Genomic DNA, 19,369 nt, shown 5'->3' with positions numbered 1-19,369 from the left:
AGCTCGTGGCCGAGATGTGAGCTGCGATCGAGGTAGAGATATTGGCACCTGAGGCCAGAGCAGTCCCTTAGAGCCCATTTTGAGCGACGATGATGTTGAGACTAGTGACTCTGAGGAGGCAATGAGTCGACATTCCGAGTCATCCGAGAGTGGAGATAATGATGCTAGCTCGGGATCCGAGAGCGGAGGTGACACCGAGGTGGGCTTTGAGGCAGGGAGCGGAGATGATATCGGCTCTGGTTCAGAGTCTGATTTTGACAGCGGTGCTGATGGAGATAGTGCTCCCAAGTCCCCTTCGAGGAAGAGGACGAAGAGGGCCTCTCGAGCTTGAGATGACCGGCGCTGATATTTTTGTATTTTTTTCTTAATTTCTTTTTATTTGGTAGCATTAGCACATGTATAGCTTCACATAGGTTTTATTTTTGCTTTTGAAACTTGTACTCCTCTTTTGTAAAAACCATGATCGGAATAAAACCTCGCAGTTATTATGAAAAGTGTTGTTATTTTTTGCATCATGAGCACCATATTTGCATGAAATGGACATGGAATCGAATTTATCAAGATTGAAACAATGTTCGTAATTGGGTAATGAGCTGACCAACAACCAAAATAAGAAATACAAAATATAACTTGATAAACAAGGCAAAAACAACTCAAATACAAATACAAACACTTGCTAAAACCAAAAGACTCAAAACAAGACCTCAAAATACAAAGATTGAGACAAAACACATGCTTCTAACACTGCCCAGCACACAGGTGGACGACAGGCCAGAAACGAGAGCTGCCGGCCAAAGATGGGAGTTGCCGGCCACCATTCATGGCCTGCTGGCCACAAGTGTGAGGAACCTCCAGATTGTTGACAGTTGGCTTCCACTTACATCTTTATCTTCTATAAAAGGTTCTCCTTCATGATTTCTTCTCCAGAACCTCATTTTGCTGTTATTTCTTCCACAAATGGAGATATTCCTTGTCGAGAAGCTCATGGATTGGATAGCTACTTTAGACGACACAGAAAAGGTAAATTTTTGAGGTTTCAGTATAAATGCACTTTTCTCGTTGTAGACGTCCCCGAACGCCCCGGGAGGATGAGTCCCGTTCTGTTCATTTGGGGTTACTACAGTTCGGACTCGACTTGTGTCACGGTTCTTAATCTGAACCAAAGAGTCCAAATCTGGCAAATCGTTTTTGAGAAACTGATTTTTGAAAAAGTAGTGCCAAACATGAACTGCTTTGCCAGATACAGAGTCGCCACCTAAATATTTTTTATGGGAGAATTTAGGAAACCCTGACTCGGTGCCGAAGGCCACATGTCTGTCATCACCGGAGTTGTCTCGGCTCGGGAGCTTGGGTACGATCGGGGAAGGTCAGCTATGAGCACCCCCTTTCGCCCGGTCCGAAGACCGGCCTCTACTAACCGTGATATCCGTATTTGAAAACTTTATGTGTTCTTATTCCATTTATTAGCCTAGAATTTACTATGTTATGCGCGCAGCAAACAAGTATAGACTAGATTGCCTAATTTGGAAACAAGCATTGCATATCCGTTTGTTTTGGAAAATGCTTTGGATTTGCTACTTGCAAGTAGGCTAAAACACGGATTTCAATGAGTTCTTCCAACTCAAACAATCCAACCTTCACCCACAGGCATCCAAGCAGTTTATAACACATAAGCATCTAGCCACATGTTAAGCATGCTGACATGGCAACATTCACACTTATGCGATATGCTAAAGCGGAAATACTTACATCGTACTCCGTGCCAAAACAAAGAACTTGTTAGCAAACATGCATGATCCAAGTCCATGTTAAGTGCCTAATGCATCGCATACAAAGTGTTGCTAGAATAGGCTCGGCTATCCTAAACATGGCATGTGAGAAATGCACAACTATCACATATTCAGTTTAGAATTTGAAGTACAAATGCAGTTAGCGTGATGCACCGAGCCTAATACATGTAGCATAAATGCATGAATGCACGCATGCGTAGCATAAGGTATGCTAATTTAAACGTGCCCTAATCTACCATCATAAACGGGCAAATAAAAGGGAAGAAAGACGCGAGGTTGGAAGACATACACACACTCACGCATACTTATTACATCTTTACCCTCACTCGGAGGGATCAAATAAATATTACAGATTAATTAACTACGCAAGCTAATTAATATTACAAATTAATTTAATTAACGAATTAAATAAACTAAGAAAAGCAAATAAATCACCTCGGGAAACGCGCCGCTATGCGCAAGCTGCCTCTGTTTTCTTTCCTCTGCTCCTCTGGAGGTTGTCAAAACCTCAGGACTGCATCCCTGGACACTGGGGAGTGCCACCGGCTGAGTGGAATTACCACCGGCACTGGTGTGTGGCCATCGGCACAAAATGGAGTTGTCGGCAGAGGAAAGATTGCCGGCCGGCACCTTACACTGCCGGTCGGCAAAGAAAGCCTGCAGAACCTGCAACTCACAGCAACAGAGGGCAAAACAAAGCATGGTAGCACAATTCAAGGCATGTATGCACCAACCATGTCCCTTATCATGATAATGACTCAAAGGGGCATGTGCCTCGATTCTCGGACCACCAATTACGCATTTCCATGCATGATGGCCCAAAGAACCAAGTATGCAACTTTGATTTCAAATGCAATGCAAACCAATCAAACCAAACAAGGCCCAATTCCTATCATTAAGTCAAGGAACAAGGCATGCATGCAAGCAAGATGCAATGCAACCTAAGCATACAAACTAAGGATGCAACATGGCATGGTGACAAGCTTATGCAAGCATACAAGCATACATATGGCAATGCAAATGGGTGCAAAGATGGACTTATACATGGATTAGGCAGCTTTAATAAGGCCCAAAACAGTAGCCATAATGCCCAAAAATGAAGGCTAAACATACATGCACACATACACATGTTAAGGCCCAACACTTAGGCACAAAGCAAGCAACATTCAAGCACACTTGAAAGAGGCAATCATGAACAATTGGCATGCAACGCGAGCTCTAAAATCATGTTATAAAATGATGCCAAATCACATTAAACAAGACAAGCAAGTGCATGCAAGCATGGTCCAAGTACTTGAAGCAAGTCATGAAGCTTTGAAGCATGTTTATCACAACAAACATGACATGCATTAAACTACTAAAACAGATTTTTAGCATGTCAAAACAAGGCCAAAGGACTTCTTAGATGGCATCTAAGTGGCTCAAATACAAAGGCATACATAGACACCAAAACATGGAGCATTGCTACACAAGCTTCCAAAGCATTAAAGGGGCATGCAAGGCAATCAAACAAGCATGGAAATGGGACTGAAATAACATGTGGAGGGACCCCAAATCACCAATTCGATGCAAAGATGTCATGCTACACATGCACATACCCAAGGCCAACAAGCCCAAATACAAAGGAGCTATATGATGCATGCCAAATTTGACCCAAGCAACTTAGGACAGACCTAGAACATGGCAAAATAAGCACATAATCTTCACAAGACTAAGCCTAAAACATGCTCCAACAAAGGCTAACAATCTAAGGCACATTAAGGCATAAACAAGGCATTACATGGCAACTATGCTAAGCATGCATGGAGTACCAAAACCAATTTAAAATCATGTTATATTATGGATATATAAGCATGAAAAACAACCTAAACATGCTCAACACACACTCAAGCATAATGCTCTCTCAAGAGGCCAAAACATGCCCTTTTCAAGGACAACAAGGAGAGGGGGTGGCCCTATCCTTCTTGGGACTTCAAGGCATCATATTCACCACTGAAATCCCTCAAGATTTCAGTGGTGAAGAGACCCCAACACCAAAATCCCGGAGCTAGCACAAAATGGCCCAAAATGAGGCCTTTCAAGGCCTAAGGGTGGTCAACTACCCTCAAACAACAAAACACTCTTAATAAACAATAAAGAGGGCCTAAAAACAGAACTTTTTTATGTTATACAATAAGCACAAAAACAGCTCTAAGACAAGTAGAAAATCAATGCAAAAATGGAGAAAAATGAGACTAGGTTCTCACCCTTGTAGACCTCTTCACAAATGGTGCTCCAATGGCCTCCTTTAGCTTGGATCCAACACCAAAACTTCAAAACCAGTCCCTTAGAACCTCAAGAGCTAAAGGAAGGTGAAACACTAGGTGTTTGTGTGCAATAGTATGAACTAAACACTATTTTACACACACAAGAGGGAAAAAAGAGAGAGATAGGATGTGTATCTAATCCTAACCCTAAAACCAGAGCTTGGTCTGTGTTTTTCTCCCCCTCCAATGTCCAAAATCTCCAACCTCTTTTCACAAGAGAGAGCCTCTCTCTATCTATCAACCAAACTTGCAAAACTTACAAGTTAAGCCAAACTAGAGGGCCATCCCTCCATACACGTGTATGGAGGGAAAGTCACTGCAATACAGCTGCCTAAAAATATCTCAAAAAGCAACTGCACAGTAACTGGCCGGCCAAAAATGCCATCTTGGCCAAAAAGAGTGCCGGCCGGCACTAAATAGTGCTGACCGGCAACAAATAGTGCCGGCCGGCAATAAACATTGCCGGTGGCAGCAAACACCAGTCGGTGGCCTCTAGCCACTGCCGGTGGTGGGTGGGGATGGTCTACAAGCCCTACCTTGCCCTTCCAAGGCAAGATGCAAGTGTTTGGTGCAAAACCAGACACTAAATGGTCGAGTTCGGGGATCCTGAGGCAAGGCGCGCGAGCCGAGACCTCCGGGAACTCCAAACGAACACAAACATGGATAATCACCGAGTGTTCAAACGGTGACGTCCAAGTCTTGAGGACGGTCAAAAATGGGGTGTCTACACTCGTTGACCCACACTCCGCTTTGCTTTCCATTCCTTCATGCCGCAGCCCGATGCTGGGATCTGATTATGAATGTATTTCGCATTGGAACAAAAGAAATATGCCCGACTTTTGAAGAATTTCGGGCATTGATGAAAACCCTGCGTGATAAGGAAATCATACCTCAGCCCTATTTTGGCCACGCCCAAGCTTTGGGACGGATGTGTGGGCTCACTTTGTATGAGGCTTGATCTTTGGCCCATAATGGAGAGCTAGACATACCTAGCTTGATTCATCAATTTTCTGACATTGGTGACAGAGGAGACCTCCTCCGGCGAGGTTTTCGGTAACATGCCCTCTGCTTATGTATGCATGCTTATTTCCTTCTTGCCCCTAGTTTCGGCAGATCCAGCATTCGGTTGGTTGAAGTAGCCCAAGGTCTGAAAGAAGGTAAGAGTTGCATTGGTTTGGCGTTGGCCGAGATCCTGTTAGGCTTAGATGTTTTTCATCGGCGAGGGACTACCAGATTCGCAGGGAGTCCACTACTTCTTCAGGTATTGTTTCCCACAATTTCTCATATGTATTTCTCACATACTCGGCACCCACGCTCTATTTTTCTCTCAAAGCCCTTTTCTTATTTTTCTCTTAACATTCATCTCTCTATTATTTAATCTCTCTTATTTTTCATCCCTTCCCAAGTATGGCTTATGGATAAGCTAAAGGTAGTAGACTCTTTCCTCGAGTACTCAGCTCGAGCTTATTTCTTCCGCCATCGGCTAGTGGATTTTCCCAACGAGGGATGGTGGTGCAACTGGGTGTGCAGCAAGTCTGCAACTGACATAGCATGGCGTTGCCCCTGGCTTAATCTGACCAAGATGAGTTACAGCATGGCTCGACAGCTTGGCATACAGTTGATCGACCTCACACATTGCGTGTTCTATTTCCTTTTTCGGTTCAGATGCTAGTTCGGGCATGATTAGACCTGCCCAGAGGAGGGGGTAGAATACCCGACTTCATTTCTGATTTGTGCCTCACACTTGGCTAGGTACCTCGCTGCTTGGAGGACGAGAGAGTTTTTGGCCCCTGCTTTAGTTTCAGTTTTGCCCTTTCTGGCGAGTGCTTGGCTTGGCTCGAGAATGAGGCGCAAGTCGGGCCCATTTTGGCTTTAGAAGTTTTCGCAAGCACGAGCAAAGGACGTAGGAGCACCTGACTCACCTATGCCCCTAGTTTATTGCTTTGACCTTTCTTTTCAAGTTTTATGATGTAATAAAAACAACTTTGATTTATATTGGAGAGTTAGAGAACTTTATGTTGAAATCAATGGAATTAAATTGTGAGCATTAAAAATTTTCCTTTTGGTCAAAAAATGGTCTAAGTTGTAGAAGGTAAAATTTTGAACAAAATCAACTTTTATTAAAACTTGCCAAAACCATTTTCGAAAAGGATCACCACCTGAGACACACGGAATCAATCCTCAAGATGTACAACCCTGAATCAAAAGATCATAAATGTCCCTGATTGAATACCACTACTGCTCTGCATTATAACCGACTATTTTTTCTAGAATGAAGATCATAACCGAACTAACAGGTAATGGACAAAGATGACATGATCAGAAAAATTGACAGGAGGGTTGAGTTAGAGATGGTTACGGCCAAACTTCAAGATGAAGTTGCCTACGTATCCCAAAGATGGGAATCAGGCCTTACGTAGTTGAGTTCAGGTTCACTCGAGTATTAACTCTATTATTTTGCATTCTAACTTTTGCCAAAGTCGCCCCTTTAGGGTTTTCAACCTTGCGAGCTCAGTTTTTCTTTATTTCTAATTTTTCATGCTCTAACTTTTGCCTAGGTCGCCCTTTCGGATTTTCGGCCTAGCGAGCCTCTCAGGGATAGTATTTCTTCAACTTGTCCATGTTGATCGGTTGTGAAAATTCTAGGCCATCTAAGTCTATGAGAATAACCGCCCCACTTGACCAGATAGCTTTGATGATGTAAGGACCAGTCTGATTGGGTCTGAACTTGCCCCTAGGGTCATAAATGAGAGTTTGGTTGTCTTTCAGCACCATGTCTCATTCTTTGAGATTCTGGGACTTAACTTTCTTGTTAAAAGCCCTGGAAATTCTGTGCTGGTAGCCCTAAACATGATATAATGCTTTCAGCCTTTTCTCATCAAATAGCATTAACTCCTCAAATCTGCTCTGTTACTAGTCCGCCTTTGCTATCTGACACTCAGCCATAACTCGCAGCAACATGACTTCTATTTTAATGACAAAACGGCTTCCATCCTGTAAACGAGAGAATAAAGAGTTGCTCCTATAGACGTTCGGATCGAAGTTCTATAGCCCCAAAGTGCGAATGACAATTTATCTCGCCCGTGGCTGTAGGTCTCAACCATCTTCTGCAAGATGTTCTTGATGTTCTTGTTGGTGGCTACAACAGCTCCATTAGTTTGCAGCCTGTATGTAGATGACTTATAGAAAGCCATATTGTATTTCTCTAACAAGTCTATTACCTATTTCTTAAAGTGGGAGCCATTATCTGATATGACCTTGTTTGGGACTCCGTATCGGTAATTGATATTGTTTCTGATAAACTTAGCCACATGCGATGCCTTCAACACTGCATAGGACTGAGCTTCCACCCACTTTGTAGAATAATCAATCACGACCAAGATATATTCATGCCCATTCGATCCTTTTGGCGTGATTACACCGATAACGTCGATTCCCCAGACCGAGAAAGGCCATGGCGAAGTCATGTTGTACAGTTTTGACGGTGGGATATTCATGCGATTGGCATAAATTTGGCATTTGTGGCATCGTCGAACAAAACCAATACAATCCCCCTTCATGGTGGACCAGTGGTAACCTTGTCTGAGAATTTTCTGGGCTAGCATCACTCCGTTTATGTGTGCCCCGCACTCTTCTCCATAGATGGCCTCCATCAGGCACTTTGATTCCTCTTCTTCGACACACAACTTGTGCATTCCCAAATAACCTCTTTTATACAGTTTACCTCCGCATATGATAGATTGGACGACCATTCGTTGTATTCCCTTTTGTCATTGGCATTTACCCTTGCTGGATATGTCTCATTTTCCAAGAAATTCCAAATATTGTAGTACTAGGGATTTTTGTCTTGCACTTCATCTATCGCGGCAATAGTTTCATAAGCCGGCGTGTATTTCTGCTCGATGATAATCAGACGTATCCGGACTGCAAGTGGGATGTCTACCATAAAAGATAGAGTTACTAAAGTATCAGCGAACCTATTGTTCTCTCTCAGTAGATGCGCGAAAGTCAGATTTTCAAACCTAGGAATCAGAACGTCCAAGGTCTGATGGTAAACCTTTATCTTTTCTTCTTTGACTTTTCAGTCTCCGTTCGTTTGAGAAACAACTAAGTTCAAGTTCCCAATGATGTCCAATCTTACTGTCCCTAGTTCTAGGGCAGCTTCTAAACCAGCAATACACACTTCATATTCTGCTTAATTATTAGACACCTTGAACCGGAGTTTGAAGGCTAAAGGTACATGGGAATCGTCGGGTGTTATCAGCAACACACCTATCCCATAATCGTACTGATTGGACGCTCCGTCAAAGTACATCATCCAAGTTTCCTCCTCAACTTGCAGAATAGCTTCATCTGGGAATAAGTATTCCATTGCCTTATCTCCTTCTACCGGGTGGTATGCCAGGAACTCTACTACAGCTCTTCCCTTGACCGACTTGTGGGTGACATATTTGAGATCAAATTCGAATAGAAGAAGCAACCACCAAGCTAGCCTACCCGTAAGTGCTGGTTTCTCAAAGAGATATTTGATGGGGTCTAATCTCAAAACCAGGATTATAGAGTGAGCTAACAAGTAGTACCTCAACTTCTGGGTAGCCCATACCAAGGCTAGGCAAGCTTTCTCTAACGGAGTATAGAGGGTCTCGTATTCCAGCATTTTCTTGCCCAAGTAGTAGCTGGCTTTCTCCACCCTATCTTTAGATTCTTGAGTGGGCATACATCCCATAGTCGTGTCTGTCACTAACAAATACAAAATCAAAGGCTTCCCCGGCTCTAGCAGCAATAACACATGCGGATTCTGGAGGTACTGTTTAACTTGCTCAAAGGCGAATTAACATCGATCATCCCATTGAAATTTCTTTCCTTTCTTTAGGAGACCAAATAGTGGTTCACAAGTCAAGGTTAATTTGGAAATGAACCGTCTTATGAATTGCACTTTGCCCAGAAAGCCTTGCACCTCCTTTTCTGTCCTTGGTGGTGGCGTTTATAGGATAACCTTGATTTTGGAAGGATCTACTTCAATGCCCCTCTGTGTGATAAAAAAGCCTAGCATTTTTCCTGCCATTACAGAAAAGGTGCATTTCTGCGGGTTTAATCTTAACTTGTATTCTCTGATCCGTTGAAAGAATTTCTTTAAGGCGGTGTAGTGGCCTTCTCTTTCTTTAGACTTGACAATCATGTCGTCCACGTACACCTCGACCTCTTTGTGGATCATGCCATGCAAAATGGTGGTCGTAGTCCTCTGATAGGTAGCTCCAGCCTTTTTCAACCCAAACAGCATAACCCGGTAGCAGTAAGCACCCTATAGCATAGTGAATGCAGTCTTCTCTTTGTCCTCGAGCGTTATCAGAATCTGGTTGTACCCGGAAAATCCATCCATAAAGGATAGCAATGCATGGCCCACAGTGAAATCCACTAACTCATCAATGTGCGGCAAAGGAAAGTCATCCTTCAGGCTTGCTTTGTTCAAGTCCCGGAAGTCTACACACACCCAGATTCTACCATCCTTTTTCAGCATTGGGGCGATGTTGGCCAACGAAGTCGGATACTCAGATACTAACAAGAAACTTGCCTCGATCTGCTTGGTGACCTCTTCCTTGATTTTCAGCACCCATCCGGACGGACTCTACGCAACTTCTGCTTGATTGGGCCTTGAAATTAAAAGGGATCCGATGCTGTATAATCTCAGAATTGATTCCAAGTATGTCTTTGTAGGACCACGCAAAAACATCTTTGAAATCTTTTAACAAAGCGACTAAGCGCTTGCACTCCTCCGAAGACAACGTTGACCCAATCTATACCAGAGCAGATCCTTCTCAGTACCCATATTAATGGCAATGATTTCATTAGCACGGGGTTTAGCAAACCTCTTATCCTCTTGATTAATCAAGTTCTTCAAAGCCAGAGGAATTCCTTCCTCTTCATTTTCATTAAAATTCTGAAAATCTTGGTCAATACAATAAACCAACGGCACAAAGGAGTACAAAGAATTCGCAGAGTTCTCATTCAAAAGGTCCAGATCTTCAGTTACAGACTCAAAAGAAAAGCTGAATGAAGACCTAGACAGGACTTTGGTATCCGAGTTACCACCCCCAGAAATACCAGACTCAGACTTAGAAGAACTGAAATCTTATCCTGACCCCACAGACTTAGGGGAATTAGATTCTAGCTCATCACCCAACTCAGAACTGGACAGAAAGCCTTCCTCCAGTTGCCAGATAAGAGATGGTGCCTCTGACGCATCCAAAATACTATTAATTGGGTTTACACGCAGTTCTTCCTCGATCACAGAGATAGTAAGGTCATCTCCCAAGTTCTTTGGGTCGGTCGCAGGATCCATCAGGAGACAAGCAAGTGCTGCCCCTACTCCAAGTTCGTTGTTGTCTGAGTCACTTTCCATGCTCTGTTTAGCTTCGATGCTTGGTTCAGTGCTTTCCTCAGCATCACTATCTTGCAATTGCAAATCAAAGAAGATGTCAAACTCGGGAACATGCTGCTTCGTGGAATTCATCCAAGGTTCAAGAAAGCCACAAAAGGGGAAATCTTCTCTCTTTCGAACAAAGCGGCCATTCAGTGTTCCCTGGATTGGCATGTGGATGAGCTCATAGTGTTTCCCGGCTTGCTTGGCCTTGGCTTTGCCTCTGATTTCTTCTCTTTTCCTGATCCAGTTCTCTTTGGTGGGTACATAGCCCAAACCAAAGGCATGTGGGTTGTGCGGTACATCTGTCAGTGCTGCGACACCTTTTCGGCCACTTCTTTCGAGCCCTATTCTTGGCACATGCTGCAGTTTGTTCATGAAATAGATAGACTAGGCGCTGGCATACATGCCCTTATTTATGGCCAAAATGGTTTGCATTACCTGGGTTTTAGCCAGAGTGAAGCCCGAGAGGAATACATCCTCCTCGCCATGGGTGATCTCCAGCACTGGCGTAGTTACCTTCGGCGGTGGGTGAATGGATGAATTCCCAAAAACAATCACCACTCCTTCCCCATAAGGGTACTTCAACATTTGATGGAGAGTGGAGGAGACAACTTTCACATGATGCAACCAAGGCCTCCCTAACAACAAATTAAAGGTAACCAGCATATTTAAGACATGAAACTCAACTTCCTTTGGAGCTGGGCCCACCTGAACTCTAACTTGCACCGTGTCCATGACCTCTCTACTCGTATTATCATATGCTCGAATTACTTGGGTTGTGGGCACAAAGTCCACTGGTTTAAGGCCGATTACAAAGGTTGTGCGAGAAGGACAGACATTGATGACCGAACCGGTATTTACCAACACCACCGGTACTCATTTCTCCATGCACTCCATAGATATGTACAAGGGTTTGTTGTGAACCAAGCCTTCTGGCAGCAGTTCTTTGTCAGAGAAGGTAAGGGTTGGCTTAGCACCACTTGGGAAGACCAATCCTACAAGCTGTTCAGGCGTGGTGTCGATGAACAAATTAGCCTTGTCCATTGCTGACAGTACTACCTGTTGATGTACCCAGGAGGCCATGAGAAGACCCCAGATTAAGATGTCGGCTTGGATTTTCTTAAGCTATTTCAACACTGCCTCTTCTTCCAACTGTTTCTCTTTCTATTTCTTGACCTCTTTGTCTTTTCCAGATGCCTCAGCTTGATCTAAGTGCGGTGGCTTAAAATACCGCCCATTTATTATCATGTGATCTATTTCTTCAGCATACCACGTGTTGTCTAGAAGGCACTCACCCCAGTTTTCGTCAGTGTGGGCCAGTTGTAGATCGTTATTGTCCCCACCATACACCTTCAGTAGCCGACAAACAATTATCCGATTCCATTTGTATTACCTTCACATCACAGGTATCCCCCACACGGTGCTGGGCCATTACTACTTTCTGGTTGTCTTCAACCCTCTCTCATTCAAACTGCTTAAGTGCAGCTTCCTGTTCTGTGTCCATAGTGCTCACAGTGCCCAGGTCCTGAGCTGAATTTTCTATGCCAGCATTCTCCGGTAGTGTAGCTTGACTTTTTTGCGCCCCCTTTTAGAAGCTTGAAAGAAGCCCTACAGTTTGGACTCCCACGGTTCTAAATCTAATCTCACAAGTGCAATGTGAAATTGATAAACACCAAAGAGTCCAAATCCAGTAAATCGTTTTGGAAAATTGATTTTGAATCAAAAATGCCAAAATTGGACTACTTTGCCAGATACAGAGTCGCCACCTAAATATTTATTTTGGAAAAATTTAGGAAACCCATGACTTGTGCCAAACGCCACGTGCCTGTTATCACCAACGTTGCCTCGGCTCGGGAACTTAGGTACGAGAGGAGAAGGTCATGAATTGAGCACCCCCGCTCGCCTGATTAAAGATCGGCCTCAGTAATCATGATATGATTTTTATCAACATTATGTGTTCCTATTCCGGTTATTAGGCCAGCATTACTATTTGATGCGCACAGGCAAGTATAGACTAAATTGCAAGAATTGGAACAACTCAATTCCATGTTTTTTTTATGAAAAGGGTTTGATTTTTCCACCCCAAGTGGGCTTAAAGTTTGCGAATTTTTCATTAAACAAAGTGGGCTTAAAATAGTGAATTTGCCACTAGACTTAGTGGGCTTAAACGTAGATTTATTGAATCGTTCCAATTCAAACAACAAGCCTTCATCCACAGGCATTCAGGCAATTTATCAAGTAAGCATTTGGCCTCTTGGCAAGCATGCTAGTCATGGCAACATTCACACTCATGCAAGTATGCTAAAGCACTAAAACTCACCTAGTACTCAAAGCTAAGATAAAACAAAAGAGTTAGAAAACTGCATGATTCCTAACTATACAAGATAACTAATGCAACATATGCAATATGCAATTAATAGGCTCGGCTACTAATATGGCATATGAGTCGATTTTTATAACATGCGGTTAAACACGTATTCATTGAAATATTGAAATGACAATGCAGTTTGAATGATGCGCTGAGCCTCGGTACATGCAATACGAATGAATGGATGCAAGCATAAAGTATGCTAATTGAAACATGTCCCTAATTTAACCATCAAAAACGGGTAAATAAAAAGGAGAAAGACGTGGGGTTAGAAGACATACACATTATTACATTACGCTCTCACGAAAGAGAGTCTGAATGAATAAAGCTAACCAAGCTAAGCTAATTATTATAACACTTGAAATGAATAATTGACTAACTATCTAAGCTAATTAATTAAATGAAATTAACTAGGCTAAGCTAATTAAATATTACAACACCGAATAATTAGCTACAACTAATTAGACTAATTAAATATTACAACTCAATTCATTATGCTAATGAAATAATTAAACGATCAAACGCGTTTGATAAGGACACCAAAGAAGATGGATGAAGGTTGCATGTGCATTGCCTGAAAGCTACTCTGTTTACTCAGGCCATTTTTGTTTCACCTTCAGTCACTGCCTTTGTTTCTACAAAATTGCACTGCTGGCCACATACCAAGGGTTGGCCGTGCATTGATTTGGTGCAAAGCTCTATTTTTGTGCTCTGAGGTAAAATCAGTGCAGATAGAGCATTCTCAAGCTCTGTTTGTCCTTCCTTTCTTCCTTGTCATAGGAAAGCCTCAAGAGAAGGTTGGGATTGACTCCAAAACCATCAACGAGTAATATAATTGCTCGATGATCTCGGATATCATTTTGGACCAAAAATCAATAAATGTAATGCAAATGGACCACCCCTCCCTTTTTGTCATGGAATGAACTCAAAAAAGGAAGTCGAGATGCTTCAAGGACATAAAAAACACCATGAATTAATGCTTGATGACCCTTGACACAAGAAACTTGGCATAACGTTTGGCCAAGTTCAAGCTATTGAGCCATTTTCTTTAAGTGTGTTGATCCAAGTTTTAAACCAATTGTTTTAGTCATTGCCATTCGTTAGTCCATTTGTCCAAATGTGATGTTAAAGTCCTCTAAACAAGAAGTGATGTCAAACAAGAGGTCCTTCTAAGACATGAGAAGGAGACTACACCGTTGACGATGAATCTCCGAAGAGATTAAGCCATTAAGTGTAGGTCTCATTTACATGCATTGAACCACCTCAATTGGTTGAAACATTCTCAAGAATGAAAGATATGGAATGATTGATTGATTAGTAAACTTAGGCTTCAAACATGGAAAATGAAAAAAGAAAGCATAACAAGTAACAAGTATGCCAACTTATGAGGCCACATGTATGTTAAACAAGGCATGAACCAATTGAAAAGACCTAGACAACCTCAAAACAGCCCTAAATACATGAAAATCAAAGGTAAAACATGCATGAAAAGGGATTGAAAAGCTAGACAATAAAGATGAGAATTAAGGTTAGTAAACAAGGATAAGGAGCGGTGGCTAACCCCTCCACTTTTGAAGCTTCAAAACATGGATTTTAGCCTTTTCAAACCTCTATTAGTAGTGGTGGATTTAACATAATCAGATTGAGCTAATTTAATAGGGTTAGGAGCGTATGGAGTAACTCCTTGGCTAGATGAAGCAAAAGGATCAGTAGCCAAAGCAGATGTATAACTAGGTTTAGGAATGTTACCAAGAATTTGGTAACGGTTAACCAATTCAGCAGGATGGTATTTGGTGACTAACTCTAATGGAGACATAACAAAAGGTTGACTAGATGGGACCAAAACTTTGGAAGGAGGCCGTGGACGAGACATCTGTTTAATAGAAATAAAGATTAGCAACAAAACTTAACAACCACTCAAGAGGTCTAAATAATTTTGATGATAGTCCAAACAGTTGTAATAATCAGCAAGTAAATGGCGACGGGCTTGGATTTGATGATAGTTAATATACTGAGCTCGTGGAGTAGTGTTTCGGGCTAATTTTAGGCGAGCAATGCGGTAAGCAGTATGGTGAATAAGAACTTGGTAATGGGTAATTTGGGATTTGTGGTAAGAGATAAAAGGAGTGGCCATCCCTATCCCCCCTGTAAAAATTCTCGGGTAAGAAAATCAGGAATAAAATTTTGACAACCAGGTATATATTCAATTTCAAAATAAAAAATACTTAAAATAGATTGCCAATGAGCAAAAATGTGTTTACTAGCAAGATTTTGAACATCTTTTTCTAAAACATATTTAGCAGATTTGCAATCAACATGAAGTAAAAACTTTTGATTTAAAATATCATCTTGAAATTTACTAATACATAAAACAATAGATAAAATTTCTTATTTAATAGTACTATAATTCTTTTGTGCTTTATTCCAGACACCAGAATGATAACGAACAATTTGTTCAGATGACTGAGGAGTGACTTTCTGAAGCAGAATGCCACCATAACCAATATCAGAAGCATCAATTTGAATAATTTTGAAAGAATTTTCAGTAGGAATACCAAGACAAGGAAGAGACTTGACATATTGTTTTACTTGTTTAATAATAGCAGCATGAGTAGAAGACCAAGGAGGAGGATTATCCTTTAACTTACCAAATAAAGGTTGACAAGTTTTCTGAAGGTCTTTATAGAATTCAGCAATATAATTGAGTGAACCTAAGAAGCGTTGTAACTGGGTCTTATCTAAGATCTCATTAGGAAACTTAGAAGCAAACTCAATGGACCGACTAATAGGTACAATAGGACTAATAGGTACAATAGTATTTTGGTGAATATTATATCCTAAAAAGCGGACTTTAGTCTGAAACAATTTAATCTTGAGAGCAGAAATGACGAGACCATGACTTTTAATAGTATAAAAGAATGCAGTAAAATGTTTCCAATGTTCACTAATTGATTTGGAAAAAATAAGAATGTCATCAATATAGACGATGGAAAAATGACTAACAGGATTAAATATATCATTCATTATATTTTGAAATTCACTAGGAGCATTTTTTAATCCAAATGGCGTGGCATTCCATTCATAGTGACCAAAAGGTGTAGTGAAAACAATTTTATATCTATCTTTAGGATGAATTTAGATTTGCCAAAAACCACTTTTTAAATCAAATTTACTAAAAATAACAGCTTGACTAAGTCTTTTTATTAAATCTTTTTTATTAGGAATAGGATATCTAATCCATTCTAAAACTTTATTTAATGATTTATAATTGATTACTAAGCGAGGAACACCGCGTTCTAATTCAACATTTTTATTAACATAAAAAGCAGGACAAGACCATAGTGATTTACTTGGACTAATTATTCTATTTTTTAATAATTCATTGATTTCTTTTTTTCACATTTCAAGTAATTCATTATTCATTTGAATATGTCTAGATTTAGTAGGAATTTGTCTTTCATTAAAATTCTTAATATATTGTAATGTAACTACATGTTTTCTCCTATGCCAAAAGGCAGTGGGTAAAGTAGAACAAATAGTTTTTTCTAATTTTAATTTAAATTCTTTAATATGAGAAATAATAATAGGATCAGTTAATTGTTGATCAATTCTTTTATAATTGACTTCTTCTTTGAGAAAACGCAATTGACGAGTTAATCGATTAATAGTTTGAGAAATAGAACAATCTTTTAATTGATTTAATTCTAAAATTTCAGGAGGAAATAAGAATTTAAAAGTAATAGGTTGATTCAAAACATGGGTAGTTATTCCTTCACTAGAAGTAGTAAATGGATATAGTAAAAATATGAATGGTGTGTCTAAAATAACTTTATCAGTTATATTTTTGACTAAAACAAAGTAGGTTTTAAAACAAACATTATTTTGACATATATGAACTTTGGGTAATTTATATTTAATATGCATTTTACTACCATTAGCAGAAGTTAATTTTTCACGACATTTTTCATAATATTTAGTAGGGAGTAATGCTTCTTGAATACAATTAAGATCAGCACCAGAATCAAGTAAAGCAATAATATTTAATTCAAAATCATCAATAACTAATTTAACTTTTGAATACCATTTTTGAATATGAATTTTATTGATTAGATTTAAGCGTTTATCTTCAAGATTATGAGATAGAGATTGATGTGATCGATTATCAAACAAAAGATTTTCAGGATTAGTATGATCAGATTCATGTTCAGATTCATTTGAGGAAACTTCATTATTTGCTTGGAAATTATCTAAACTTTTATTAAGTTTTAATGTAATAATTTCGTCTTCTAAAACTCTATCTTTACTCTGTAAATCTTTAATAGTTTGTTTAATCTGATTAATCTCATGTTGTAAATCTTGTAATGTAATTTCTTTTTGTTTATTTTTAAATCTTTCTAAAGTTTTTGATAAACTAATAATAGGTTTGTCAAACTTTGGTTTCTTATCAGGATTGGTTAATAAAGATTTTAATTTGTTTGTATGTTTTTGTTTTAATTTTGGATCTTCTAAACGGCTAATTAAGTCAATAAGGGCAGATTCTTCTTGAGTTTGTTTAGTAAGAACAGTGATTTGTTTAACTGGTTTACAACAAATATCATTACATCCTAATTCAATATTATTATCAGAATCATCACTTGGTGAATGGTAATCAGATGAAGTATTAGGATTATTAGAAGAGGCAGAAGAGGAATTACTAACAAATTGATTTAATTGGAAATTTTCATATAATTGATTTTTTGATTCATCATTAATTTGGAGTTGATTAACTTTGTCTTTTAATTTTTGTTTTTCTTTACATTTATTAGAATAATGACCTTTTTGACCACAGTTGTAGCAAGTAATATCTTTATTAGATTTAAATCTTGGATGTGATTTCTTATAATATTTCTTTTTGGGTTTAGTACAAAATTTATCATTTGATTTGGAAGGTGAATAATGCTTTTTATATTTAGTAGAATATTTGTAGGATGATTTATGTTTGGTGTTTTTATGTTTTTTATGGCGAGAGGGTGCTACAGGAGGGAAACCATATTGTTCACAAAAGTTACCTAATTCATATTTAGCGTTATGTTTATCTTTAGCAGCTTTTTGACTAAGTTTAAGATCAATACACATTCGTAAGCCTTCTTTTTGAATAGTGCTAATTATATCACTATAAGTTAAATTATCATATTCAATAACACCAGTAGGTTGACTAAGGACATCTCTAATTTTATGAGCAAAAAGACTAGCTAATCCATTAATAAATTTTTCTTTCCAAAAAGATTTAGTACAATCTTCTCTAAGCATAACTCTAGAGGTAAATACATCTTTATACCATCGAAAATCACTTAGTGTTGGGCAAGTAAGATTACTGAGTTGATCATGTATGCGAGAATATATATTAGTAGGAGTTCCTATGAAATGTCTGACTATAGTATAGATTAATGTGTTAATTCCATCAGGTTTATAATAACCAATAGTTTCATCAAATATAGGTAAATCATTTTCATCTTTTTTATTAGCATGTAAATTGATTCGCGGTGATCTTCATTAAGATATTTTTCCCACCAAGATTTGAGCATACCAGTAAAGCCAAAAGTAATTAAGGAAATGATTTCGGGTTGAGTATAATTATGGTAGTTACTAAGATAACTATTTGCAATCATAGATAAATGATTTAGTTTTTGAAGTATTTGATCTTCATTAAGACCATCAATATTCCATTCGTATAATTTTTTAGCCGATACAGAAAATTGATTATTAAGATTAGTTTCTTCATATTGGAGATTAGGAGGTGTAGGTCGTGAGACGTAGGATTAGGTTTAGAATAATGAAGTTTATTAAGATTAGATGATTGAAATTGTTGAGCTAAATGATTAATTTCAGTATCAGTTGAATCAGTGTCAGATTGAGTAGGAACAGTGTCTATAGTAGGTTGTTGATTCAATACAGTAAGACCTTTTTCATTACATGGAGAAGCTTGTTCAGAAGTAGTTAATTTAGTAAATAATTGTTCAATAACTTTGATAGTAGAATTATCGCGGGTGACTAAACTATGACGTTTAGAACGATTACTGGGTAAATTAAGCAATGGTTGGTCTAAAGATTGTTTAGTAGATGTATTATGAGCCGAATAATCATCTAAATTGGTTTCTATTTTATCTAATTTTTTACCAATTGTTTTTAGACATTGATTAGTATAATTATTTTGTTCAATAATTTTTTTGATTTCAGGATCAGTGGCATGCAACTTAAAAGGAGAGGCGGGGATGTCAGATCCTTGGTGTTCAATAATTATATTAGATAAAGGAGGATGACTAAAACTGACAGAAGTATGGGAAGAAGTTTTCCATTTATGTTTTGTAATTGTATTCACTTTTTTGTAATAATTTTCTAAATATTCAAAGAAAGGAATTTCAATACTATATTTAATCATAAAATCATACCATTTTCAAGTAATTTTAAATTGTTGAGTAGAATCATATTTGGCGTTATAAGCATG

The sequence above is a fragment of the Camellia sinensis genome, chromosome 3 (assembly GCF_055761805.1).
Source record: "Camellia sinensis isolate YWXY chromosome 3, ASM5576180v1, whole genome shotgun sequence".
Taxonomy (NCBI): Eukaryota; Viridiplantae; Streptophyta; class Magnoliopsida; order Ericales; family Theaceae; genus Camellia; species Camellia sinensis.
The sequence above is the reverse complement of the archived record's forward strand: the minus strand, read 5'-3'. Positions refer to the sequence as shown.